Below are 26163 nucleotides of genomic sequence, written 5' to 3' on the forward strand. Positions count from 1 at the left end.
TACCACTGCAGCAAGAGCGCGCAGCGATGTATTTCGCCCAAGTGTTATGCGACGCGTCTCAGTTTCAGAAAAGTCTTTACTGCTACCCTCGTAACCCCAGGAGACTGCCTATGCAAAGAAAGGCGAGGCAACCCTTTTCTATTGCTGCAGCGAGAGCGAGCAACGATATATCGCGCCCCCAGGGTTATGCCACGCGTCTCAGTTTCAGAAAAGTCTTTATTGAGACCTTCGTAAGCCCCAGGAAACTGCCTGTACAAAGAAAGGCGATGCAACCCTTTTCTACCGCTTCAGCGAGAGCGCGCAGCGATGTCTTGCGCCCGAGTGTTATGCGACGCGTCTCAGTTTCAGAAAAGTCTTTACTGCTACCCTCGTAACCCCAGGAGACTGCCTATGCAAAGAAAGGCGAGGCAACTCTTTTCTAATGCTGCAGTGAGAGTGAGCAGCGATATATCGCGCCCCGAGTGTTATGCCACGCGTCTCAGTTTCAGAAAAGTCCTCACTGCGACCCTCCTAAGCCCCGGGAAACTGTCTGTGCAAAGAAAGGCGATGCAACCCCTTTCTACCGCTGCAGCGAGAGCGCACAGCGATATATCGCGCGCCGAGTGTTATGCGACGCGTCTCAGTTTCAGAAAAGTCCTTACTGGGACCCTCGTATGCCCCAGTAGAGTGCCTGTGCAAAGAAAGCCGATGCAACCCTTTTCTACCGCTGCAGCGAGAGCGCGCAGGGAAATGTCGCGCCCCGAGTGTTATGCCCCACGTCTCAGTTTCAGAAAATTCTTTACACGACCCTCGTAAGCCCCAGGTAACTGCCTGCGCAAAGAAAGGCGATGCAACCCTTTGTACCGCTGCAGGGAGAGCGAGCAGCGATATATCGCGCCACGAATGTTATGCCACGCGTCTCAGTTTCAGAAAAGTCTTCACTGCGACCCTCCTAAGCCCCAGGAAACTGCCTGTGCAAAGAAAGGCGATGCAACCCTTTTCTACCGCTACAGCGAGAGCACGCAGCGATCTATTGCGCCCGAGTGTTATGCGACGCGTCTCAGTTCCAGAAAAGTCTTTATTGCGACCCTCGTAAGCCCCAGGAAACTGCCTGTACAAAGAAAGGCGATGCAACCCTTTTCTACCGCTGCAGTGAGGGCGCGCTTCAACAAAAACGCCCCGAGTGTTTTGCGACGCATTTCAGTTTCAGAAAAGTATTTTTTGCGAGCAGCGTAAGCTCCAGGAGACCGTCTGTACAAAGAAAGGCGGTGCAACCCTTTTCTACCGTTGCAGTGAGAGCGCGCATCAAAGAAAACGCCCCGAGTGTTATGCGTAGCATTTCAGTTTCAGAAAAGTCTTTACTGCGAACCTCGGAAGCCCCAGGAGACTGCCTGTGCAATGAATGGCGATACAACCCTTTTCTACCGCTGCAGCGAGAGCGCACAGCGATATATCGCGCCCCGAGTGTTATGCGACGCGTCTCTGTTTCAGGAAAGTCCTTACTGCGACCCTCGTACGCCCCAGTAGACTGCCTGTGCAAAGAAAGGCGATGCAACCCTTTTCTACCGCTGCAGCGAGAGCGCGCAGCGAAATAGCGCACCCCGAGTGTTATGCCCCACGTCTCAGTTTCACAAAAGTCTTTACGTGATCTTCGTAAGCCTGAGGGGACTGCCTGTGCAAAGAAAGGCGATGTAACCCTTTTCTACCGCTGCGGCGAGAGCGCGCATAAATAAAAAGCGCCCCGAGTGTTATGCGACGCGTCTAAGCTTCAGAAAAGTCTTCACTGCGACCCTCGTAAGCCCCAGGAAACTGCCTGTGCAAGGAAAGGCGATGCGACCCTTTTCTACCGCGGCAGCGAGAGCGCGCATCAATAAAAAGCGGCCCGAGTGTTATGCGACGCGTCTCAGTTTCAGAAAAGTCTTTACTGCGACCCTCGGAAGCCCAAGGAGACTGCCTGTGTAAAGAAAGGCGATGTAACCCTTTTCTACCGCTGCAGCGAGAGCGCGCAGCGATATATCGCGCACCGAGTGTTATGCGACGCGTCTAAGCTTCACAAAAGTCTTCACTGCGACCCTTGTAAGCCCCAGGAGACTGCCTGTGCAAAGAAAGGCAATGCAACCCTTTTCTACCGCTGCAGCGAGAGCGTGGAGCGATATATCGCGCCCCGAGTGTTATGCCACGCGTCTCAGTTCAAGAAAAGTCTTTATTGCGACCCTCAGAAGCGCCAGGAGACTGCCCGTGCAACGAAAGGCGATGCAACTCTTTTCTACCGCTGCAGCGAGAGCGTGCAGCAATATATCGCGCCCCGAGTGTTATGCGACGTGTCTCAGTTTCAGAAAAGTCTTCACTGCGACCCTCGTAAGCCCCAGGAAACTGCCTGTGCAAACAAAGGCGATGCAACCCTTTTCTACCGCTGCAGCGAGAGCGCGCATCAATAAAAAGCGCCCTGTGTGTTGTGCGACACGTCTCAGTTTCAGAAAAGTCCTCACTGGGACCCTCGTAAGCCCCAGGAGACTGCCTGTGCGAAGAAAGGCGATGAAACCCTTTTCTACCGCTGCAGCGAGAGCGCGCATCAATAAAAAGCGCCCTGAGTGTTGTGCGACACGTCTCAGTTTCAGAAAAGTCTTCACTGCGACCCTCGTAAGCCCCAGGAAACTGCCTGTGCAAAGAAAGGCGATGCAACCCTTTTCTACCGCGGCAGCGAGAGCGCGTATCAATAAAAAGCGCTCCGAGTGTTATGCGACGCGTCTAAGCTTCAGAAAAGTCTTCACTGCGACCCTCGTAAGCCCCAGGAAACTGCCTGTGCAGAGAAAGGCGATGCAACCCTTTTCTACCGCTGCAGCGAGAGCGCGCATCAATAAAAAGCGCCCTGAGTGTTGTGCGACACGTCTCAGTTTCAGAAAAGTCCTCACTGGGACCCTCGTAAGCCCCAGGAGACTGCCTGTGCGAAGAAAGGCGATGAAACCCTTTTCTACCGCTGCAGCGAGAGCGCGCAGCAATATTTGGCGCCCCTAGTGTTATGCCACGCGTCTCAGTTTCAGAAAAGTCTTTGCAGCGACCCTCGTAAGCCTCACGAGACGGCCTGTGCAAAGAAAGGCGATGTAACCCTTTTGCACCGCTGCAGCGAGAGCGCGTATAAATATAAAGCGCCCCGAGTGTTATGCGACACGTCCAAGTTTCAGAAAAGTCTTCACTGGGACCCTCGTAAGCCCCAGGAAACAGCCTGTGCAAAGAATGGCGATCCAACCCTTTTCTACCGTGGACGTCAGAGCGCGCATCTATAGAAAGCGCCCCGAGCGTTATGCGACACGTCTAAGTTTCAGAAAAGTCTTCACTGCGACCCTCGTAAGCCCCAGGAAACTGCCTGTGCAAAGAAAGGCGATGCAACCCTTTTCTACCGCGGCAGCGAGAGCACGTATCAATAAAAAGCGCTCCGAGTGTTATGCGACGCGTCTAAGCTTCAGAAAAGTCTTCACTGCGACCCTCGTAAGCTCCAGGAGACTGTCTGTACAAAGAAAGGCGTTGCAACCCTTTTCTACCGTTGCAGTGAGAGCGCGCATCAACGAAAACGCCGCGAGTGTTATGCGACTCATTTCAGTTTAAGAAAAGTCTTTACTGCGAACCTCAGAAGCCCCAGGAGACTGCCTCTGCAATGAAAGGCGATACAACCCTTTTCTACCGCTTCAGCGAGAGCGCACAGCGATATATCGCGCCCCGAGTGTTATGGGACGCATCCCAGTTTCAGAAAAGTCTTCACTGCGACCCTCGTAAGCCCCAGGAGCCTGCCTGTGCAAAGAAAGGCGATGCAACCCTTTTCTACCACTGCAGCAAGAGCGCGCAGCGATGTATTTCGCCCAAGTGTTATGCGACGCGTCTCAGTTTCAGAAAAGTCTTTACTGCTACCCTCGTAACCCCAGGAGACTGCCTATGCAAAGAAAGGCGAGGCAACCCTTTTCTATTGCTGCAGCGAGAGCGAGCAACGATATATCGCGCCCCCAGGGTTATGCCACGCGTCTCAGTTTCAGAAAAGGCTTTACTGCGACCCTCGTAAGCCCCAGGAAACTGCCTGTACAAAGAAAGGCGATGCAACCCTTTTCTACCGCTTCAGCGAGAGCGCGCAGCGATGTCTTGCGCCCGAGTGTTATGCGACGCGTCTCAGTTTCAGAAAAGTCTTTACTGCTACCCTCGTAACCGCAGGAGACTGCCTATGCAAAGAAAGGCGAGGCAACTCTTTTCTAATGCTGCAGTGAGAGTGAGCAGCGATATATCGCGCCCCGAGTGTTATGCCACGCGTCTCAGTTTCAGAAAAGTCCTCACTGCGACCCTCCTAAGCCCCGGGAAACTGTCTGTGCAAAGAAAGGCGATGCAACCCCTTTCTACCGCTGCAGCGAGAGCGCACAGCGATATATCGCGCCCCGAGTGTTATGCGACGCGTCTCAGTTTCAGAAAAGTCCTTACTGGGACCCTCGTATGCCCCAGTAGAGTGCCTGTGCAAAGAAAGCCGATGCAACCCTTTTCTACCGCTGCAGCGAGAGCGCGCAGGGAAATGTCGCGCCCCGAGTGTTATGCCCCACGTCTCAGTTTCAGAAAATTCTTTACGCGACCCTCGTAAGCCCCAGGTAACTGCCTGCGCAAAGAAAGGCGATGCAACCCTTTGTACCGCTGCAGGGAGAGCGAGCAGCGATATATCGCGCCACGAATGTTATGCCACGCGTCTCAGTTTCAGAAAAGTCTTCACTGCGACCCTCCTAAGCCCCAGGAAACTGCCTGCGCAAAGAAAGGCGATGCAACCCTTTTCTACCGCTACAGCGAGAGCACGCAGCGATCTATTGCGCCCGAGTGTTATGCGACGCGTCTCAGTTCCAGAAAAGTCTTTATTGCGACCCTCGTAAGCCCCAGGAAACTGCCTGTACAAAGAAAGGCGATGCAACCCTTTTCTACCGCTGCAGTGAGAGCGCGCTTCAACAAAAACGCCCCGAGTGTTTTGCGACGCATTTCAGTTTCAGAAAAGTATTTTTTGCGAGCAGCGTAAGCTCCAGGAGACCGTCTGTACAAAGAAAGGCGGTGCAACCCTTTTCTACCGTTGCAGTGAGAGCGCGCATCAAAGAAAACGCCCCGAGTGTTATGCGTAGCATTTCAGTTTCAGAAAAGTCTTTACTGCGAACCTCGGAAGCACCAGGAGACTGCCTGTGCAATGAATGGCGATACAACCCTTTTCTACCGCTGCAGCGAGAGCGCACAGCGATATATCGCGCCCCGAGTGTTATGCGACGCGTCTCTGTTTAAGGAAAGTCCTTACTGCGACCCTCGTACGCCCCAGTAGACTGCCTGTGCAAAGAAAGGCGATGCAACCCTTTTCTACCGCTGCAGCGAGAGCGCGCAGCGAAATAGCGCACTCCGAGTGTTATGCCCCACGTCTCAGTTTCACAAAAGTCTTTACGTGATCTTCGTAAGCCTGAGGAGACTGCCTGTGCAAAGAAAGGCGATGTAACCCTTTTCTACCGCTGCGGCGAGAGCGCGCATAAATAAAAAGCGCCCCGAGTGTTATGCGACGCGTCTAAGCTTCAGAAAAGTCTTCACTGCGACCCTCGTAAGCCCGAGGAAACTGCCCGTGCAAGGAAAGGCGATGCGACCCTTTTCTACCGCGGCAGCGAGAGCGCGCATCAATAAAAAGCGGCCCGAGTGTTATGCGACGCGTCTCAGTTTCAGAAAAGTCTTTACTGCGACCCTCGGAAGCCCAAGGAGACTGCCTGTGTAAAGAAAGGCGATGTAACCCTTTTCCACCGCTGCAGCGAGAGCGCGCAGCGATATATCGCGCACCGAGTGTTATGCGACGCGTCTAAGCTTCACAAAAGTCTTCACTGCGACCCTTGTAAGCCCCAGGAGACTGCCTGTGCAAAGAAAGGCAATGCAACCCTTTTCTACCGCTGCAGCGAGAGCGTGGAGCGATATATCGCGCCCCGAGGGTTATGCCACGCGTCTCAGTTCAAGAAAAGTCTTTATTGCGACCCTCAGAAGCCCCAGGAGACTGCCCGTGCAACGAAAGGCGATGCAACTCTTTTCTACCGCTGCAGCGAGAGCGTGCAGCAATATATCGCGCCCCGAGTGTTATGCGACGTGTCTCAGTTTCAGAAAAGTCTTCACTGCGACCCTCGTGAGCCCCAGGAAACTGCCTGTGCAAAGAAAGGCGATGCAACCCTTTTCTACCGCTGCAGCGAGAGCGCGCATCAATAAAAAGCGCCCTGAGTGTTGTGCGACACGTCTCAGTTTCAGAAAAGTCTTTGCAGCGACCCTCGTAAGCCTCACGAGACGGCCTGTGCAAAGAAAGGCGATGTAACCCTTTTGCACCGCTGCAGCGAGAGCGCGTATCAATAAAAAGCGCTCCGAGTGTTATGCGACGCGTCTAAGCTTCAGAAAAGTCTTCACTGCGACCCTCGTAAGCCCCAGGAAACTGCCTGTGCAGAGAAAGGCGATGCAACCCTTTTCTACCGCTGCAGCGAGAGCGCGCATCAATAAAAAGCGCCCTGAGTGTTGTGCGACACGTCTCAGTTTCAGAAAAGTCCTCACTGGGACCCTCGTAAGCCCCAGGAGACTGCCTGTGCGAAGAAAGGCGATGAAACCCTTTTCTACCGCTGCAGCGAGAGCGCGCAGCAATATTTGGCGCCCCTAGTGTTATGCCACGCGTCTCAGTTTCAGAAAAGTCTTTGCAGCGACCCTCGTAAGCCTCACGAGACGGCCTGTGCAAAGAAAGGCGATGTAACCCTTTTGCACCGCTGCAGCGAGAGCGCGTATAAATATAAAGCGCCCCGAGTGTTATGCGACACGTCCAAGTTTCAGAAAAGTCTTCACTGGGACCCTCGTAAGCCCCAGGAAACAGCCTGTGCAAAGAATGGCGATCCAACCCTTTTCTACCGCGGACGTCAGAGCGCGCATCTATAAAAAGCGCCCCGAGCGTTATGCGACACGTCTAAGTTTCAGAAAAGTCTTCACTGCGACCCTCGTAAGCCCCAGGAAACTGCCTGTGCAAAGAAAGGCGATGCAACCCTTTTCTACCGCGGCAGCGAGAGCACGTATCAATAAAAAGCGCTCCGAGTGTTATGCGACGCGTCTAAGCTTCAGAAAAGTCTTCACTGCGACCCTCGTAAGCTCCAGGAGACTGTCTGTACAAAGAAAGGCGTTGCAACCCTTTTCTACCGTTGCAGTGAGAGCGCGCATCAACGAAAACGCCGCGAGTGTTATGCGACGCATTTCAGTTTAAGAAAAGTCTTTACTGCGAACCTCAGAAGCCCCAGGAGACTGCCTCTGCAATGAAAGGCGATACAACCCTTTTCTACCGCTTCAGCGAGAGCGCACAGCGATATATCGCGCCCCCAGTGTTATGGGACGCATCCCAGTTTCAGAAAAGTCTTCACTGCGACCCTCGTAAGCCCCAGGAGCCTGCCTGTGCAAAGAAAGGCGATGCAACCCTTTTCTACCACTGCAGCAAGAGCGCGCAGCGATGTATTTCGCCCAAGTGTTATGCGACGCGTCTCAGTTTCAGAAAAGTCTTTACTGCTACCCTCGTAACCCCAGGAGACTGCCTATGCAAAGAAAGGCGAGGCAACCCTTTTCTATTGCTGCAGCGAGAGCGAGCAACGATATATCGCGCCCCCAGGGTTATGCCACGCGTCTCAGTTTCAGAAAAGGCTTTACTGCGACCCTCGTAAGCCCCAGGAAACTGCCTGTACAAAGAAAGGCGATGCAACCCTTTTCTACCGCTTCAGCGAGAGCGCGCAGCGATGTCTTGCGCCCGAGTGTTATGCGACGCGTCTCAGTTTCAGAAAAGTCTTTACTGCTACCCTCGTAACCGCAGGAGACTGCCTATGCAAAGAAAGGCGAGGCAACTCTTTTCTAATGCTGCAGTGAGAGTGAGCAGCGATATATCGCGCCCCGAGTGTTATGCCACGCGTCTCAGTTTCAGAAAAGTCCTCACTGCGACCCTCCTAAGCCCCGGGAAACTGTCTGTGCAAAGAAAGGCGATGCAACCCCTTTCTACCGCTGCAGCGAGAGCGCACAGCGATATATCGCGCCCCGAGTGTTATGCGACGCGTCTCAGTTTCAGAAAAGTCCTTACTGGGACCCTCGTATGCCCCAGTAGAGTGCCTGTGCAAAGAAAGCCGATGCAACCCTTTTCTACCGCTGCAGCGAGAGCGCGCAGGGAAATGTCGCGCCCCGAGTGTTATGCCCCACGTCTCAGTTTCAGAAAATTCTTTACGCGACCCTCGTAAGCCCCAGGTAACTGCCTGCGCAAAGAAAGGCGATGCAACCCTTTGTACCGCTGCAGGGAGAGCGAGCAGCGATATATCGCGCCACGAATGTTATGCCACGCGTCTCAGTTTAAGAAAAGTCTTCACTGCGACCCTCCTAAGCCCCAGGAAACTGCCTGTGCAAAGAAAGGCGATGCAACCCTTTTCTACCGCTACAGCGAGAGCACGCAGCGATCTATTGCGCCCGAGTGTTATGCGACGCGTCTCAGTTCCAGAAAAGTCTTTATTGCGACCCTCGTAAGCCCCAGGAAACTGCCTGTACAAAGAAAGGCGATGCAACCCTTTTCTAACGCTGCAGTGAGAGCGCGCTTCAACAAAAACGCCCCGAGTGTTTTGCGACGCATTTCAGTTTCAGAAAAGTATTTTTTGCGAGCAGCGTAAGCTCCAGGAGACCGTCTGTACAAAGAAAGGCGGTGCAACCCTTTTCTACCGTTGCAGTGAGAGCGCGCATCAAAGAAAACGCCCCGAGTGTTATGCGTAGCATTTCAGTTTCAGAAAAGTCTTTACTGCGAACCTCGGAAGCACCAGGAGACTGCCTGTGCAATGAATGGCGATACAACCCTTTTCTACCGCTGCAGCGAGAGCGCACAGCGATATATCGCGCCCCGAGTGTTATGCGACGCGTCTCTGTTTCAGGAAAGTCCTTACTGCGACCCTCGTACGCCCCAGTAGACTGCCTGTGCAAAGAAAGGCGATGCAACCCTTTTCTACCGCTGCAGCGAGAGCGCGCAGCGAAATAGCGCACCCCGAGTGTTATGCCCCACGTCTCAGTTTCACAAAAGTCTTTACGTGATCTTCGTAAGCCTGAGGAGACTGCCTGTGCAAAGAAAGGCGATGTAACCCTTTTCTACCGCTGCGGCGAGAGCGCGCATAAATAAAAAGCGCCCCGAGTGTTATGCGACGCGTCTAAGCTTCAGAAAAGTCTTCACTGCGACCCTCGTAAGCCCCAGGAAACTGCCCGTGCAAGGAAAGGCGATGCGACCCTTTTCTACCGCGGCAGCGAGAGCGCGCATCAATAAAAAGCGGCCCGAGTGTTATGCGACGCGTCTCAGTTTCAGAAAAGTCTTTACTGCGACCCTCGGAAGCCCAAGGAGACTGCCTGTGTAAAGAAAGGCGATGTAACCCTTTTCCACCGCTGCAGCGAGAGCGCGCAGCGATATATCGCGCACCGAGTGTTATGCGACGCGTCTAAGCTTCACAAAAGTCTTCACTGCGACCCTTGTAAGCCCCAGGAGACTGCCTGTGCAAAGAAAGGCAATGCAACCATTTTCTACCGCTGCAGCGAGAGCGTGGAGCGATATATCGCGCCCCGAGGGTTATGCCACGCGTCTCAGTTCAAGAAAAGTCTTTATTGCGACCCTCAGAAGCCCCAGGAGACTGCCCGTGCAACGAAAGGCGATGCAACTCTTTTCTACCGCTGCAGCGAGAGCGTGCAGCAATATATCGCGCCCCGAGTGTTATGCGACGTGTCTCAGTTTCAGAAAAGTCTTCACTGCGACCCTCGTAAGCCCCAGGAAACTGCCTGTGCAAAGAAAGGCGATGCAACCCTTTTCTACCGCTGCAGCGAGAGCGCGCATCAATAAAAAGCGCCCTGAGTGTTGTGCGACACGTCTCAGTTTCAGAAAAGTCCTCACTGGGACCCTCGTAAGCCCCAGGAGACTGCCTGTGCGAAGAAAGGCGATGAAACCCTTTTCTACCGCTGCAGCGAGAGCGCGCAGCAATATTTGGCGCCCCTAGTGTTATGCCACGCGTCTCAGTTTCAGAAAAGTCTTTGCAGCGACCCTCGTAAGCCTCACGAGACGGCCTGTGCAAAGAAAGGCGATGTAACCCTTTTGCACCGCTGCAGCGAGAGCGCGTATAAATATAAAGCGCCCCGAGTGTTATGCGACACGTCCAAGTTTCAGAAAAGTCTTCACTGGGACCCTCGTAAGCCCCAGGAAACAGCCTGTGCAAAGAATGGCGATCGAACCCTTTTCTACCGCGGACGTCAGAGCGCGCATCTATAACAAGCGCCCCGAGCGTTATGCGACACGTCTAAGTTTCAGAAAAGTCTTCACTGCGACCCTCGTAAGCCCCAGGAAACTGCCTGTGCAAAGAAAGGCGATGCAACCCTTTTCTACCGCGGCAGCGAGAGCGCGTATCAATAAAAAGGGCTCCGAGTGTTATGCGACGCGTCTAAGCTTCAGAAAAGTCTTCACAGCGACCCTCGTTAGCTCCAGGAGACTGTCTGTACAAAGAAAGGCGTTCCAACCCTTTTCTACCGTTGCAGTGAGAGCGCGCATCAACGAAAACGCCCCGAGTGTTATGCGACACATTTCAGTTTAAGAAAAGTCTTTACTGCGAACCTCAGAAGCCCCAGGAGACTGCCTCTGCAATGAAAGGCGATACAACCCTTTTCTACCGCTTCAGCGAGAGCGCACAGCGATATATCGCGCCCCGAGTGTTATGGGACGCATCCCAGTTTCAGAAAAGTCTTCACTGCGACCCTCGTAAGCCCCAGGAGCCTGCCTGTGCAAAGAAAGGCGATGCAACCCTTTTCTACCACTGCAGCAAGAGCGCGCAGCGATGTATTTCGCCCAAGTGTTATGCGACGCGTCTCAGTTTCAGAAAAGTCTTTACTGCTACCCTCGTAACTCCAGGAGACTGCCTATGCAAAGAAAGGCGAGGCAACCCTTTTCTATTGCTGCAGCGAGAGCGAGCAACGATATATCGCGCCCCCAGGGTTATGCCACGCGTCTCAGTTTCAGAAAAGTCTTTATTGAGACCTTCGTAAGCCCCAGGAAACTGCCTGTACAAAGAAAGGCGATGCAACCCTTTTCTACCGCTTCAGCGAGAGCGCGCAGCGATGTCTTGCGCCCGAGTGTTATGCGACGCGTCTCAGTTTCAGAAAAGTCTTTACTGCTACCCTCGTAACCCCAGGAGACTGCCTATGCAAAGAAAGGCGAGGCAACTCTTTTCTAATGCTGCAGTGAGAGTGAGCAGCGATATAGCGCGCCCCGAGTGTTATGCCACGCGTCTCAGTTTCAGAAAAGTCCTCACTGCGACCCTCCTAAGCCCCGGGAGACTGTCTGTGCAAAGAAAGGCGATGTAACCCCTTTCTACCGCTGCAGCGAGAGCGCGCAGCAATGTATTGCGCCCGAGTGTTATGCGACGCGTCTCAGTTTCAGAAAAGTCTTCACTGCGATCCTCGTAAGCCATAGGAGACTGCCTGTGCAAAGAAAGGCGATGCAACCCTTTTCTACCGTTGCAGCGAGAGCGAGCAGCGATATATCGCGCCCCGAGTGTTATGCCACGCGTCTCAGTTACAGAAAAGTCTTTATTGCGACCGTCGTAAGCCCCAGGATCCTGCCTGTACAAAGAAGATCGATGCAACCCTTTTCTACTGCTGCAGTGAGAGCGCTCATCAACAAAAACGCCCCGAGTGTTTTGCGACGCATTTCAGTTACAGAAAAGTCTTTTTTGCGAGCAGCGTAAGCTCCAGGAGACTGTCTGTAAAAAGAAAGGCGTTGCAACCCTTTTCTACCGTTGCAGTGAGAGCGCGAATCAACGAAAACGCCCCGAGTGTTATGCGACGCGTTTCATTTTCAGAAAAGTCTTCACTGCGACGCTCGTAAGCCCCAGGAGACTGCCTCTGCAATGAAAGGCGATACAAACCTTTTCTACCGCTGCAGCCAGAGCGCACAGCGATATATCCCGCCCCGAGTGTTATGCCACATGTCTCAGTTTCAGAAAAGTCTTCACTGCGACCCTCCTAGGCCCCAGGAAACTGCCTGTTCAAAGAAAGGCGATGCAACCCTTTTCTACCTCTGCAGCGAGAGCGCGCAGCGATGTATTGCGCCCGAGTGTTATGCGACGCGTCTCAGTTTCAGAAAAATCTTCACTGCGACCCTCGTAAGCCCCAGGAAACTGGCTTTACAAAGAAAGGCGATGCAACCATTTTCTACCGCTGCAGTGAGAGCGCGCATCAACAAAAACGCCCCGAGTGTTATGCGACGCATTTCAGTTTCAGAAAAGTCTTTTTTGCGAGCAGCGTAAGCTCCAGGAGAATGTCTGTACAAAGAAAGGCGTTGCAACACTTTTCTACCGTTGCAGTGAGAACGCGCATCAACGTAAACGCCCCGAGTGTTATGCGACGCATTTCAGTTTCAGAAAAGTTTTTACTGCGAACCTCGGAAGCCCCGGGAGACTGCCACTGCAATGAAAGGCGATGCAACCCTTTTCTACCACTGCAGCGAGAGCGCACAGCGACATATCGCGCCCGAGTGTTATGCGACGCGTCCCAGTTTCAGAAAAGTCTTCACTGCGACCCTCGTAAGCCCCAGGAGACTGCCTGTGCAATGAAAGGCGATGCAACCCTTTTCTACCGCTGCATCGAGAGCGCGCATCAACAAAACGCCCCGAGTGTCATGCGACGCATTTCAGTTTCGGAAATGTGTTTACTGCGAACCTCGGAAGCCCCAGGAGACTGCTTGGGCAATGAAAGGCGATACAACCCTTTTCTACCGCTGCAGCGAGAGCGCACAGCGATATATCGCGCCCCGAGTGTTATGCGACGCGTCTCAGTTTCAGAAAAGTACTTACTGGGACCCTCGTATGCCCCAGTAGAGTGCCTGTGCAAAGAAAGCCGATGCAACCCTTTTCTACCGCTGCAGCGAGACTGCGCAGGGAAATATCGCGCCCCGAGTGTTATGCCCCACGTCTCAGTTTCAGAAAATTCTTTACGCGACCCTCGTAAGCCCCAGGTGACTGCCTGCGCAAAGAAAGGCGATGCAACCCTTTGTACCGCTGCAGGGAGAGCGAGCAGCGATATATCGCGCCACGAATGCTATGCCACGCGTCTCAGTTTAAGAAAAGTCTTCACTGCGACCCTCCTAAGCCCCAGGAAACTGCCTGTGCAAAGAAAGGCGATGCAACCCTTTTCTACCGCTACAGCGAGAGCACGCAGCGATGTATTGCGCCCGAGTGTTATGCGACGCGTCTCAGTTCCAGAAAAGTCTTTATTGCGACCCTCGTAAGCCCCAGGAAACTGCCTGTACAAAGAAAGGCGATGCAACCCTTTTCTACCGCTGCAGTGAGAGCGCGCTTCAAGAAAAACGCCCCGAGTGTTTTGCGACGCATTTCAGTTTCAGAAAAGTATTTTTTGCGAGCAGCGTAAGCTCCAGGAGACCGCCTGTACAAAGAAAGGCGGTGCAACCCTTTTCTACCGTTGCAGTGAGAGCGCGCATCAAAGAAAACGCCCCGAGTGTTATGCGTAGCATTTCAGTTTCAGAAAAGTCTTTACTGCGAACCTCGGAAGCCCCAGGAGACTGCCTGTGCAATGAATGGCGATACAACCCTTTTCTACCGCTGCAGCGAGAGCGCACAGCGATATATCGCGCCCCGAGTGTTATGCGACGCGTCTCTGTTTCAGAAAAGTCCTTACTGCGACCCTCGTATGCCCCAGTAGACTGCCTGTGCAAAGAAAGGCGATGCAACCCTTTTCTACCGCTGCAGCGAGAGCGCGCAGCGAAATAGCGCACCCCGAGTGTTATGCCCCACGTCTCAGTTTCACAAAAGTCTTTACGTGATCTTCGTAAGCCTGAGGAGACTGCCTGTGCAAAGAAAGGCGATGTAACCCTTTTCTACCGCTGCGGCGAGAGCGCGCATAAATAAAAAGCGCCCCGGGTGTTATGCGACGCGTCTAAGCTTCAGAAAAGTCTTCACTGCGACCCTCGTAAGCCCCAGGAAACTGCCTGTGCAAGGAAAGGCGATGCGGCCCTTTTCTACCGCGGCAGCGAGAGCGCGCATCAATAAAAAGCGGCCCGAGTGTTATGCGACGCGTCTCAGTTTCAGAAAAGTCTTTACTGCGACCCTCGGAAGCCCAAGGAGACTGCCTGTGCAAAGAAAGGCGATGTAACCCTTTTCTACCGCTGCAGCGAGAGCGCGCATAAATAAAAAGCGCCCCGAGTGTTATGCGACACGTCTATAAGTTTAAGAAAAGTCTTCACTGCGACCCTCGTAAGCCCCAGGAAAGTGCCTGTGCAAAGAAAGGCGCTGCAACCCTTTTAAGCGCTGTAGCGAGAGAACGCAGCGATATATGGCGCCCCGAGTGTTATGCCATGCGTCTCAGTTTCAGAAAAGTCTTTTTTGCGAACCTCGGAAGCCCCAGGAGACTGCCTGTGCAATGAATGGCGATGTAACCCTTTACTATCGCGGCAGCGAGAACGCGCATCAATAAAAAGCGCCCCGAGTGTTATGCGACGCGTCTCAGTTTCAGAAAAGCCTTTACTGGGACCCTCGTGAGCCCAAGGAGACTGCCTGTGCAAAGAAAGGCGATGTAACCCTTTACTATCGCGGCAGCGAGAACGCGCATCAATAAAAAGCGCCCCGAGTGTTATGCGACACGTCTAAGTTTCAGAAAAGTCTTCACTGCGACCCTCGTAAGCCCAAGGAAACTGCCTGTGCAAAGAAAGGCGATGCAACCCTTTTCTACCGCGGCAGCGAGAGCGCGCATAAAAAAAAAGCGCCCCGAGTGCTATGCGACGCGTCTAACTTCACAAAAGTCTTCACTGCGACCCTTGTAAGCCCCACTAGACTGCCTGTGCAAAGAAAGGCAATGCAACCCTTTTTACCGCTGCAGCGAGAGCGCGCAGCGATATATCGCGCCCCGAGTATTATGCCATGTGTCTCAGTTCCAGAAAAGTTTTTATTGCGACCCTCATAAGCCCCAGGAAACTGCCTGTAAAAAGAAAGGCGATGCAACCCTTTTCTACCGCGGCAGCGAGAGAACGCAGCGATATATCGCGCCCCGAGTGTTATGCGACGCGTCTAAGCTTCAGAAAAGTCTTCACTGCGACCTTTGTAAGCCCCAGGAAACATCCTGTGCAACGAAAGGCGATGCAACCCTTTTCTACCACGGCAGCGAGAGCGCGTATAAATTAAAAGCGCCCCGAGTTTATGCGACACGTCCAAGTTTAAGAAAAGTGTTCACTGCGACCATCGTAAGCCCCAGGAAACTGCCTGTGCAAAGAATGGTGATGCAACCCTTTTCTACCGCGGATGCGAGTGCGCGCATCAATAAAAAGCGCCCCGAGTGTTATGCGACGCGTCTAAGCTTCAGAAAAGTCTTCATTGCGACCCTTGCAAGCCCCAGGAGACTGCCTCTGCAAAGAAAGGCAATGCAACCCTTTTCTACCGCTGCAACGAGAGCGCGGAGCGATATATCGCGCCTCGAGTGTTATGCCACGCGTCTCAGTTCCAGAAAAGTCTTTATTGCGACCCTCATAAGCACCAGGAAACTGCCTGTGAAAAGAAAGGCGATGCAACCCTTTACTACCGCTGCAGCGAGAGCGCGCAGCGATATATCACGCCCCGAGTATTATGCGACGCGTCTCAGTTTCAGAAAAGTCTTCACTGCGACCCTCGTAAGCCCCAGGAAACTGCCTGTGCAAAGAAAGGCGTTGCAACCCTTTTCTACCGTTGCAGTGAGAGCGCGCATCAACGAAAACGCCCAAAGTGTTATGCGACGCATTTCAGTTTCAGAAAAGTCTTTACTGCGAACCTCGGAAGCCCCAGGAGACTGCCTGTGCAATAAAAGGTGATGCTACCCTTTTCTACCACTGCAGCGAGAGTGCGCAGCGATATATCGCGCCCCGAGTGTTATGCGACGCGTCTCAGTTTCAGAAAAGTCTTCACTGCGACCCTCTTAAGCCCCAGGAAATTGCCTGTGCAAAGAAAGGCGATGCAACCCTTTTCTACCGCGGCAGCGAGAGCGCGCATCAATAAAAAGCGCCCCGAGTGTTTTGCGACGCGTCTCAGTTTCAGAAAAGTCTTTACTGCGACCCTCGTAAGCCCCAGGAAAGTGCCTGCGCAAAGAAAGGCGATGCAACCCTTTACTACCGCGGCAGCGAGAGCGCGCATCAATAAAAAGCGCCCCGAGTGTTAATATGCGACACGTCTAAGTTTCAGAAAAGTCTTCACTGCGACCCTCTTAAGCCCCAGGAGACTGCCTATGCAAAGAAAGGCGAAGCAACCCGTTTCTAATGCTGCAGCGAGAGCGCGCATCAATAAAAAGCGCCCCGAGTGTTATGCGACGCGTCTAAGCTTCAGAAAAGTCTTCATGGCGACCCTTGCAAGCCCCAGGCGACTGCCTCTGCAAAGAAAGGCAATGCAACCCTTTTCTACCGCTGCATCAAGAGCGCGCATCAATAAAAAGCGCCCCGACTGTTATGCGACGCGTCTAAGCTTCAGAAAAGTCTTTATTGCGACCCTCGTAAGCCCCAGGAAACTGCCTGTACAAAGAAAGGCGATGCAACCCTTTTCTACCGTTGCAGTGTGAGCGCGCAGCAACAAAAACGCCCCGAGTGTTATGCGACGCATTTCAGTTTCAGAAAAGTCTTTTTTGCGAGCAGCGTAAGCTCCAGGAGACTGTCTGTACAAAGAAAGGCGAAGCAACCCTATTCTACCATTGCAGCGAGAGCGGGCATCAACAAAAACGCCCCGATTGTTATGCTACTCATTTAAGTTTCAGAAAAGTCTTTACTGCGAACCTCGGAAGTTGCAGGAGACTGCCTGTGCAATGGTACGCGATACAACCCTTTTTTACCGCTGCAGCGAGAGCGCACAGCGATATATCGCGCCCCGAGTGTTATGCGACGCGTCTCACTTTCAGAAAAGTCTTCACTGCGAACCTCGTAAACACCAGGAAACTGCCTGTGCTAAGAAAGGCGGCGCAACTGTTTTCTGGCGCTGCAGTTACAGCGCGCAGCGATATATCGCGCCCCGAGTGTTATGCCATGTGTCTCAGTTCCAGAAAAGTCTTTATTGCGGCCCTCATAAGCCCCAGGAAACTGCCTGTAAAAAGAAAGGCGATGCAACCCTTTTCTACAGCGGCAGCGAGAGCTAATAGCGATATATCGCGCCCCGAGTGTTATGCGACGCGTCTAAGCTTCAGAAAAGTCTTCACTGCGACCCTTGTAAGCCCCAGGAAACATCCTGTGCAAAGAAAGGCGATGTAACCCTTTTCTACCGCTGCGGCGAGAGCGCGCATAAATAAAAAGCGCCCCGAGTGTTATGCGACGCGTCTAAGCTTCAGAAAAGTCTTCACTGCGACCCTCGTAAGCCCCAGGAAACTGCCTGTGCAAAGAATGGCGATGCAACCCTTTTCTACCGCGGATGCGAGAGCGCGCCTCAATAAAAAGCGCGCCGAGTGTTATGCGACACGTCTAAGTTTCAGAAAAGTCTTCACTGCGACCCTCGTAAGCGCCAGGAAACTGCCTGTGCAAAGAAAGGCGATGCAACCCTTTTAACCGCTGTAGCGAGAGCACGCAGCAATATATCGCGCTCCGAGTGTTATGCCATGCGTCTCAGCTTCAGAAAAGTCTTTACTGCGAACCTCGGAAGCCCCAGGAGTCTGCCTGTGCAATAAAAGGTGATGCTACCCTTTTCTACCGCTGCATGCATTCCCTTATAAAGATTTCTAGCAACATTTTTTAGACAGTCTATAGACTTTTGTTACTAGAACCTACCAACAGTCAATTGAAATCCTACCAGCTGTCTTTATACATCCTAACAACGCTCTAGTAACACCCTAGAAACAATTGGCCACCAACTTTCAATAGAAACATGTTCATAGGATGTCTTTACACTTTCTACCAATTTCCTATGAACATTTGTCTTTATACACCCTAGTAACATTCTTTCAAAAGAGAAATGTTCACATATTTTCTGTTAGCTTCCTACCAACACCCTATTAACAAGCTTTCTTTATACACCGTATTAACATTCTTTCAAAAAAAAATGTTCATATATTTTCTGTTGACTTCCTACCAATCCCCTATTAACAAGCTTTCTTTATACACCGTATTAACATTCTTTCAAAAGAAAAATGTTCATATATTTTCTGTTGACTTTCTACCAATCCCCTATTAACATTTGTCTTTATACACCCTAGTAACATCCTATCAAGAATTGGATCCTATCAAGAATTGGCTACCGTACTTCAACTGAAGCATGTTCATAGATGGTCTGTAAACATTCTACTAACCGTCAACCAACAGAAGTCTTTAGGCTCTTTAGTAACACTCTGGCAAAATTTTACTTACATGTGCTTATGTACTTGCTATTGACGTCTTACTATTCCCCTAGTAACATTTGTCCCACATACGACCTAGTAGCATAGTGTAAACATTTGTCAGTATGTGTGAACATGTTGGTAAACGGCAGTATGCAACCTAGAAGGTGCACGAAAATGGAAAACAAATGCAAGTTTGCACTGAAAGAAGTTTATTCACACGAAAATATTTACACAGAATTGTGAGAGAAGTAGTAGAGAAATGAACAAAAATGAATAATGACTTAGTTGATTACGGCATGGCAGCTGTCGCATAATCTCTAGCAAGCATCGATTATGCAAGCTGATGTCTCAGAATGCTTGCAGAATGAACCAACCCTGCACAGAAACAAGATGGTCAGTGTTAACATCATGTTCAGGTTAGCATATCACATACATAGAACAGCTTTTTAAGGTTCACATGAATGCTAAAATTGTGACCGTCATCCCTGTTTACTTGCAGAGGAGATGGCAATGATGGGGCACATTATTCAATGCATATCCTTTGCTGCGTTGTATTTACTACTTGTTATTAAAATTAGGAAAGTGCACAAAATGGGTTTCTCTACCAATTACCTGCATAAATGAGTTACTCACTAAAAGTTAATTACATGGTTTATTCATGGTGAAATTTGTAGCACGCACAATAGACACGGACGCAAAGAAGGTGGACACGCGAGCGCTTACTCAAAGCTGGTTATTTTTGGAAGGAATGAACGTAACAGCGCCAGCTAGCTGCACCGAGCATGTGCAAAACGTGTCATCCATTTTTATATAAACAGATGACAGAGCTTGAAGCAGTATTCAAGAATACAAATGCTTTGTCAGTGATAGCAACCAATGGCTGACTGATGCATTTTTAAGCACACATTATATGGAACGCTTCTGTAATTTGACGTGTTCGTTTATTTTTACTCGAAAACAAAATATCAGTGTCAAAAAATACCGGTTCACAATGACATAGGTTGCAGTGGTTAAACAGGTGCGAATGATTTCTTTCACATTCGCACTTGTCTATCCAGTGCAACCTATGTCATTGTGAACCGGTTCGCTGAAAAATATATAATTGTGAACCGTGAAGCTATACGCTCAATGTTTTACTGTTTCTCATCCTGTGCACCCAGAGTAGGAAAGAGCAAAGAATGAGTTCATGATCAGACAATATTTACCAGACCTTAGGTCATTGCGAACGCTGTGAAAACGAAGTATTTGTACGCTTCGTGTTTATAGCAACTTCAAGCGAACCCCATGACGCGGGGCAGCTGAAGAAGGTAAGAAAATCGTTCTTAGAACATTTCACGTCGTTACAGTTCGCGCTATAATAACCTGCCAAAATGCGGCATTAGAAACTGAAATAAAATAACATCAAAATAATATGTTTATGAAAAATGATGGAAAAGAACATACCTTTTATTATAATTTGGAGATAGAGAAAACTTCTGCGCATAGCAGTCTTGAGGAACAGCTGTTCGCTATTTGTGCAGTTTAAAACACGGACAGTGCCAGTATTAAATCACTTCACACGACACTGCATCGCAGCTGGCAGAGAAGTTCCAGAAACGCTCACATCACGGAACGAAGAAAGCACCGCGGGCTTCGCAAACACCTTGCTGGTTGGCTTGCATCGATGATTCATGGTTATGTTGCGCTCAGTTTTACACAGACGATATTAAGGAAGGACAGGACGTGGACGGACGTAGCGCGATCTACCAACTGTTTAATACTGTTAAAGAACGCGCGTATATACGAGGAGATATGGCGCGGGGGGGGGGGGTATAAAAGATATGACAAGTTCGCGAAATGTGATCATAGTTCGGGTCAGGAACGTTCACCAACTAGCCCCCTTCATTGCTTTACTAAATTGCATCGATGAATTAGCCACAACACAGCATAAGCATAAATAGCAGCAAAAATAGCTAGACTGCTGCTACAATACGCCACGAAACACCTACATCGCTCCGACCGTACCATGCCGGCGTCGCAAAGGAACTGATGGCGATTGCGATGGTCTTCCTCTTTGCCTCGACTCGGCCAACTTTCAAATTTGTGCGCATGCGCGGGAGAGGCATGTGACATTCTTTCCATCCACCTGCTTCGCCTTGACCGCCGCGGAACTAAAGCCCCTCTTTAAGCCGAAACATGCACCCCCCCCCTCCCCCGCTACCTTGCGATGGTTGACTCACACCTAGACATTCCTCGCCTCTTGGTGAAAGCTGTGGCCGGCCTTTGTGTACGCACCCCTTTCTGGGAACTGCACTTACAAGAGGGAGGAATGTACCTCATGGCCGAGGTTGAAAAAAAAAAAAAAACTGAGAAGGCAGCCGGCTCAATTTTGTTGGGCATTTAGGGGCTGTATAGTTTTATCTTTCGAGACAATTATTATTCTGAAAACCGACTTTTTTCTCGAAATGTAATAAACATAGAACAATAAAATCATATTGGGTAAATTATGTGGTTATTCTATTTTGCGCAAGAGCATCCTTTAGCACTTGCTGCTTTCAAAGACAAAACATTGCACCCTGGCGCCCAGCGGTGAAGCACATTGTAGTACTATTTTTATAGTCAAATATATGTCCGAAGCGTGGCGGCTATGACGTTAGCAGTTTTCAGACGCCCGAAGCACGGCAAAAGCATGTCCTTTGATATCCTGGCTGTTGGTATACGGAATGCCATTATTACGGATGTCATGACCCCTTGTCGGAGCTCAAAATTTTGTCGCCGTGTTGTGAAGCAAGATCACTGAATGTTAAGAGTGCATAATTATTTCTTTTCGATCTGTTTTCACACACAGCAAGCTACCATCGCCATAAAGCACATCAGTTGACATAGTTACTTTGCCTTCACTTTGATGCAAGGTCCTATTTCCTTTAATATGCAGAAGCCGTCGGCAGGAGGCAGGGACGAAAGCGTGCGAATATGAACGCGTAGAAAGCTACATTTTTTTATACTGTAAGGGTAATTTAATAATTTTTTCACAGAAAAGTGTTGCTTGCACAGAGTTCAGCTTTTCTTTCTATTCGATCTGTGCGCTTCTCACGTCAATACACGCTCTCACTCAGCAGTAGTTGTATTTTGCAGCCTTTTGGACATTTGAGCGGCAACGTTCCAGCGCCGTGTTACCCTGAGTTTCGGTTCTTTTTCTTCTTTTTAACAAATATCGTGACGCTACTATGCTGACACGTTCCAGCTTAGGGCGTACTATTTATATCGCAGAATGCACTGACCTAATTATCTCGTTGCAAAGCTAATTGGTGGCATTGCAATAGCAGTGCGTGGTAAGGGCAAATTTACGCTCGAGCCTTACACCACACCACCCGCCTGCCCGCACGCATGTGGTCGGGTGAAAATTTGCACATTTTGTAGACTGGTACACACATTTCGGTTTATACACTGCATGTGCGAGCCCAGTGTATGCCAAAATTTGTGAACCAGTGGGCGAAATGTACAGTTTTCTGCACGACCGCATGCGTCACGGCTCAAGCGTAAATCGGTCTTAAATTAACCAGCCCCAAGGTCGGGATAAAGCTCTGCAACTGGTGCGCGGCCTACACAGTAGTCCGCTATCACACCGGTCAGGTGGTATAGCGCAAGCAAATTTTCTCGGAGTGTGCTGACGTCACCGCACTCTCACGTAGTCCAGTAGATCCTCTAAAAGATTAGTTCTAAGAATTTACGAACATATTTCTTTAAACATTTTAAGAGCACTCCGTCAACAATTGGCTACCGACTTGGACTGGGACTATGATTTAAAACAATGAGCTTGACTCCTGAGTATGTCATATATCGGCATTGATGTGTGTTAGAAAAATTTATCAGAAACTCTCAGGTTACTTCCCATTCTAAATATTTTTTGGCAAACAGTACGAGCTGTGGACGTACTGGGGATACATGTCCTTCAAACAAAAAAATATAGTTCGATGATGTATAGTACAACACTCTTTACACAAAAGTAACTAGCCTTCTGACGCAGTACTGAAGTGGTTATAGAGATAAAAGTTAGAAAAATACATGTTGATGGGGACCTTAAAATATTCTATATGCAAAAGTAAGAAGGAAGTAAGAAGTAAGAAGGCCACACTTGGCCCTTGCGCCAATAAACACTACATATCATCATCAGTCTTCACGGTGTATTAAATATATTCTTTATACAAAAGTAAGAAGGAAGTCTATTAACGGTGTATTGAAAATATTCTTTATACAAAAGTAAGAAGAAAGTCTGTTAACAGTGTATTGAAAATATTCTTTATACAAAAGTAAGAAGGAAGTCTTTTAACGGTGTATTTAAAACATTCTTTATACAAAAGTAATAAGAAAGTCTGTTAACAGTGTATTGAAAATATTCTTTATACAAAAGTAAGAAGGAAGTCTTTTAACGGTGTATTTAAAACATTCTTTATACAAAAGTAATAAGAAAGTCTGTTAACAGTGTATTGAAAATATTCTTTATAGAAAAGTAAGAAGAAAGTCTGTTAACGTTGTATTGAAAATATTCTTTATACAAAAGTAAGAAGGAAGTCTTTTGACTGTGTATGAACAAATGTTACTAGAATGTAAATGTTATTAGACTGTCAATGAAGTAAATAGAAAGTTGCTAGGAGTTCTAAAGAATGTTAACGTTCATTTTTATAAGCGTGCAGCGAGAGTGCGCAGCGATATATCGCGCCCCGAGTGTTATGCGACGCGTCTCAGTTTCAGAAAAGTCTTCACTGCGACCCTCGTAAGCCCCAGGAAACTGCCTGCGCAAATAAAGGCGATGCAACCCTTTACTACCGCGGCAGCGAGAGTGCGCATCAATAAAAAGCGCCCCGAGTGTTATGCGACACGTCTAAGTTTCAGAAAAGTCTTCACTGCGACCCTCTTAAGCCCCAGGAAATTGCCTGTGCAAAGAAAGGCGATGCAACCCTTTTCTACCGCGGCAGCGAGAGCACGCATCAATAAAAAGCGACCCGAGTGTTTTGCGACCCGTCTCAGTTTCAGAAAAGTCTTTACTGCGACCCTCGTAAGCCCCAGGAAAGTGCCTGCGCAAAGAAAGGCGATGCAACCCTTTACTACCGCGGCAGCGAGAGCGCGCATCAATAAAAAGCGCCCCGAGTGTTATGCGACACGTCTAAGTTTCAGAAAAGTCTTCACTGCGACCCTCTTAAGCCCCAGGAGACTGCCTATGCAAAGAAAGGCGAAGCAACCCTTTTCTAATGCTGCAGCGAGAGCGCGCATCAATAAAAAGCGCCCGAATGTTATGCGACGCGTCTAAGCTTCAGAAAAGTCTTCATTGCGACCCTTGCAAGCCCCAGGCGACTGCCTCTTCAAAGAAAGGCAATGCAACCCTTTTCTACCGCTGCAGCGAGAGCGCGGAGCGATATATCGCGCCCCGAGTGTTATGCCACGCGTCTCAGTTCCAGAAAAGTTTTTATTGCGGCCCTCATAAGCCCCAGGAAACTGCCTGTAAAAAGAAAGGCGATGCAACCCTTTTCTACAGCGGCAGCTAGAGCGCGCATCAATAAAAAGCGCCCCGAGTGTTATGCGACGCGTCTAAGCTTCAGAAAAGTCTTCACTGCGACCCTTGTAAGCCCCAGGAAACATCCTGTGCAAAGAAAGGCGATGCAACCCTTTTCTACCATGGCAGCGAGAGCGCGCATAAGTAAAAAGCGCCCCGAGTGTTATGCGACACGTCCAAGTTTAAGAAAAGTCTTCACTGCGACCATCGTAAGCCCCAGGAAACTGCCTGTGCAAAGAATGGCGATGCAACCCTTTTCTACCGCGGATGCGAGAGCGCGCATCAATAAAAAGCGAACCGAGTGTTATGCCATGCGTCTCAGTTTCAGAAAAGTCTTTACTGCGAACCTCGGGAGCCCCAGGAGACTGCCTGTGCAATGAAAGGCGATGCTACCATTTTCTACAGCTGCAGCGAGAGTACGCAGCGATATATCGCGCCCCGAGTGTTAAGCGACGCGTCTCAGTTTCAGAAAAGTCTTTACTGCGACCCTCGTAAGCCCTTGGAGAATGCCTGTGCAAAGAAAGGCGATGCAACCCTTTTCTACCGTGGCAGCGAGAGCGCGCATCAATAAAAAGCACCCCGAGTGTTATGCGACGCGTCTCAGTTTCAGAAAAGTCTATACTGCGACCCTCGTGAGCCCAAGGAGACTGCCTCTGCAAAGAAAGGCGATGTAACCCTTTACTATCGCGGCAGCGAGAACGCGCATCAATAAAAAGCGCCCCGAGTGTTATGCGACACGTCTAAGTTTCAGAAAAGTCTTCACTGCGACCCTCGTAAGCCCAAGGAAACTGCCTGTGCAAAGAAAGGCGATGCAACCCTTTTCTACCGCTGCAGTGAGAACGCGCAGCGATATATCGCGCCCCGAGTGTTATGCCATGTGTCTCAGTTCCAGAAAAGTCTTTATTGCGACCCTCATAAGCCCCAGGAAACTGCCTGTAAAAAGAAAGGCGATGCAACCCTTTTCTACAGCGGCAGCTAGAGCGCGCATCAATAAAAAGCGCCCCGAGTGTTATGCGACGCGTCTAAGCTTCAGAAAAGTCTTCACAGCGACCTTTGTAAGCCCCAGGAAACATCCTGTGCAAAGAAAGGCGATGCAACCCTTTTCTACCACGGCAGCGAGAGCGCGCATAAATAAAAAGCGCCCCGAGTGTTATGAGACACGTCCAAGTTTAAGAAAAGTCTTCACTGCGACCATCGTAAGCCCCAGGAAACTGCCTGTGCAAAGAATGGCGATGCAACCCTTTTCTACCGCGGATGCGAGTGCGCGCATCAATAAAAAGCGCCCCGAGTGTTATGCGACGCGTCTAAGCTTCAGAAAAGTCTTCATTGCGACCCTTGCAAGCCCCAGGAGACTGTCTCTGCAAAGAAAGGCAATGCAACCCTTTTCTACCGCTGCAACGAGAGCGCGGAGCGATATATCGCGCCTCGAGTGTTATGCCACGCGTCTCAGTTCCAGAAAAGTCTTTATTGCGACCCTCATAAGCACCAGGAAACTGCCTGTGCAAAGAAAGGCGATTGAACCCTTTACTACCGCTGCAGCGAGAGCGCGCAGCGATATATCACGCCCCGAGTATTATGCGACGCGTCTCAGTTTCAGAATAGTCTTCACTGCGACCCTCGTAAGCCCCAGGAAACTGCCTGTGCAAAGAAAGGCGTTGCAACCCTTTTCTACCGTTGCAGTGAGAGCGCGCATCAACGAAAACGCCCCGAGTGTTATGCGACGCATTTCAGTTTCAGAAAAGTCTTTACTGCGAACCTCGGAAGCCCCAGGAGACTGCCTGTGCAATAAAAGGTGATGCTACCCTTTTCTACCACTGCAGCGAGAGTGCGCAGCGATATATCGCGCCCCGAGTGTTATGCGACACGTCTAAGTTTCAGAAAAGTCTTCACTGCGACCCTCTTAAGCCCCAGGAGACTGCCCATGCAAAGAAAGGCGAAGCAACCCGTTTCTAATGCTGCAGCGAGAGCGCGCATCAATAAAAAGCGCCCCGAGTGTTATGCGACGCGTCTAAGCTTCAGAAAAGTATTCATTGCGACCCTTGCAAGCCCCAGGCGACTGCCTCTGCAAAGAAAGGCAATGCAACCCTTTTCTACCGCTGCAGCGAGAGCGCGCATCAATAAAAAGCGCCCCGACTGTTATGCGACGCGTCTAAGCTTCAGAAAAGTCTTCATTGCCACCCTTGCAAGCCCCACGAGACTGCCTCTGCAAAGAAAGGCAATGCAACCCTTTTCTACCGCTGCAGCGAGAGCGCGCAGCAATAAAAATGCTCCGAGTGTTATGCGACGCATTTCAG

General features: G+C 50.3%; 1 long non-coding RNA gene across 1 annotated transcript; it reads right to left on the minus strand.

Moving 5' to 3' along the window:
* Nucleotides 1-18075: 18075 nt before the first annotated feature.
* On the minus strand, nt 18076-19986 carry LOC142571274 (uncharacterized). The gene is made up of 3 exons (XR_012825832.1): nt 19783-19986; nt 19550-19637; nt 18076-18714 (listed from the first exon to the last, which is right to left on the minus strand). It is a non-coding gene; the product is annotated as an uncharacterized LOC142571274 (long non-coding RNA).
* Nucleotides 19987-26163: the final 6177 nt, after the last annotated feature.

The sequence above is a fragment of the Dermacentor variabilis genome, chromosome 2 (genome assembly GCF_050947875.1).
Source record: "Dermacentor variabilis isolate Ectoservices chromosome 2, ASM5094787v1, whole genome shotgun sequence".
Lineage (NCBI taxonomy): Eukaryota > Metazoa > Arthropoda > Arachnida > Ixodida > Ixodidae > Dermacentor > Dermacentor variabilis.